Here is a 2,538-nt window from a genome sequence, read left to right as displayed (position 1 = left end):
GTCCGCGCTCTTATATTGGGGGAAATGTAAAAGTTACCACTTATTTGAATATATTAATAAGGATTTTTGTTACCCTAGAATAATATTATATATTACATTATAACTAATAGTATATTTCATTTTAGGATATAGATGCTTTAAGCATATATTTTAATTAGATTAAATAAGAATTTACTACTAAATTATATATATATCTATCATTATGTACGGCAGCTACGAATAATGACGTAACAGTATACTTTTAGCGAGATTGCCAAAGTGATGTATTTTTCTAATAAGTCTAATAAATAATGAAAGTAGTTTACTAAGTATTTATATAAGAGCTTTATTTAATTATGAAACTTTAAGGATTTTTAAATAGAGAAGTATTTAGAGGAGATTACTGTCTATTATAAATGGGGAAACTGTTAAATATGTAGCGATGTACGATACTTATTTTAGGGATATATATACTTGCTTATCCTACTCTAATAGTTAGTGCTGCCCTCACACGATGGATCCTTTGTGTGCCAGGAAGTTTTACAGTATAGAAAGCCTTAAATGTGCAGGAGTTAGACTACAAACATTTGTGGATTGGCCCATTAAGTGGTTAAACCCTATTGACTTAGTTGAAGATGGGTTCTATTATCTTCGCAATAGTGATTACTGTTTGTGTGCATTTTGTTATTGTATAGTAGGTGCATGGATTGTTGGTGATACCCCTAGAAGACGTCATAAGATCATTAATCAAGACTGTGCCTTTATTAGAGGCAAGAGGAGTGACAATGTTTCTTTAGAGGTGTCTGAGATAGCTTTCAAATATGGACTGGAATTTGTTTCCCATAAAATAGAACTGGGAAATAAGAAAATAAGTGATAGTAGTAAGTATATATTCTTATGATGTATTCTTATACCAGTCTTATATGCTCTGTACAAAACTTGATTGCTTAAATAGATACTTCTTATTCTTCTAAAGAATAATTTACGTAACTACGTTATATTTTTTTAGGTGGTGCTCCTCCTAAGGAAGATCTGGGATTGATCAAATTTAGGAAATCGCTGAATCCAGGATTGGTAACTTATAAATCTCGCCTAGAGACATTTGATATGACATGGCCTGGAAGCGTCAAGCAAACTTCTCATGAGCTGGCAGAAGCTGGTTTTTTTTACTGTGGTATGAAGTGTTTTAACTATTTTAACTTAATAGAGTTATAAGTAAAGAAATAATGAATATTAGTTAAAAGATAGTAACGAGATAATGCTGGATTGTTTTATGGTTTTCAGGTATAAGTGACCACGTCTGCTGCTATCACTGCGCCTGTGGAATACGAAATTGGAGACCAGAAGATGATCCTTGGACGTTACATGCGAGATGTAGTCCAGAATGTGCTTACATTATTCTTGCAAGGGGCAAGGAATTTGTTAAGAATGCTAGATTGACAATACCATTACCTATAAAACCTAGAGACAATGATTTAATTAATATCTTAATGGAGGGTATGGATAAGTTCAAACATCTGATTCATCAAAAATTATTACCTGTGGAGAGTATAAGATATGCTTTAAGTGAGTATCTTAAGGAATCCAGAGATTTGTTACCTTTTATTATACAAAGTAGATGCCTAGAAATCGTGTTGAGGTATATGCAAGAGGGTACAGATATTTATTTACGGGTACGGGACTTAATTTATGAAGCAGTTGATGATAAAAAGGAACAAGAAGCTACGCTTGAAGATCTGGGATTGAAAACTTTACCGGAGACTTGTACTAACACTGTTGAAAACAAGGACTGTACAGAACAATCTTGGGAAGAAGATATTTTATGCAGAGTTTGTATGGATAAAAATATAAATATTGTAATACTACCATGTAAACATATGGTGACATGCAGTGGTTGTCTTTTAGCTCTGAAATGCTGTCCAATTTGTAGAGGAAATATTTTATATATAATAAATCCAATTGCTTCTTGAACACTTATGATTTTCTTGAACACTTGTATAACTACTAAGAACACTTGTATATGATTGCTTCTTGAACACTTATGAATACCTGTATAACTACTAAAAACACTTGTATGCGTTAAATGTTGTAATAAACTTAATGTCTCTTCTAAATAAGATTTCTTTATCCTTAATAGAATAATTTGCTTATTACATTGGAGGACTGAAACAAGTACTTAATTATGAAACCGAATAATGACATGATGTAGTAAGTTTAACGGAAATATTGAATACAATGACTTGAAAAGTTTTCCTTTGACTAATGAAGGCGTATGTTTAATAAAACTGAGTTACGAAAACAATGCCTTAAGATGCTACTGTAAGTAATGACTTAGTGCACAGGCAAGTATCTTTAATTGTACGAAGATGTCTTAGAATGATTTATATTGACCTTATTTGAAAAAATGGATAACTGCTAAATGCTCAGTAGTAACTTACTGTGAATTAGTAATGTTACTGTTGTTGTTGTTGTTGTTGTTAGTAACGATGATCTACTTACTTACTTACTAAAATGACAGAAACAACTAGTTTTGAGAATTAGTACAGGGCTGATTAGAGA

At 31.7% G+C, this 2,538-nt stretch overlaps 1 long non-coding RNA gene across 1 annotated transcript; it reads left to right on the top strand.

Moving 5' to 3' along the window:
• Positions 1–704: 704 nt before the first annotated feature.
• LOC138372521 (uncharacterized) lies at positions 705–2,032 on the top strand. The gene is made up of 3 exons (XR_011230888.1): positions 705–860; positions 989–1,153; positions 1,264–2,032. It is a non-coding gene; the product is annotated as an uncharacterized lncRNA (long non-coding RNA).
• The last annotated feature ends 506 nt before the right edge of the window (positions 2,033–2,538 follow it).

The sequence above is a fragment of the Procambarus clarkii genome, chromosome 39 (assembly GCF_040958095.1).
Source record: "Procambarus clarkii isolate CNS0578487 chromosome 39, FALCON_Pclarkii_2.0, whole genome shotgun sequence".
Lineage (NCBI taxonomy): Eukaryota > Metazoa > Arthropoda > Malacostraca > Decapoda > Cambaridae > Procambarus > Procambarus clarkii.
The sequence above is the reverse complement of the archived record's forward strand: the minus strand, read 5'-3'. Positions and strand labels throughout refer to the sequence as shown.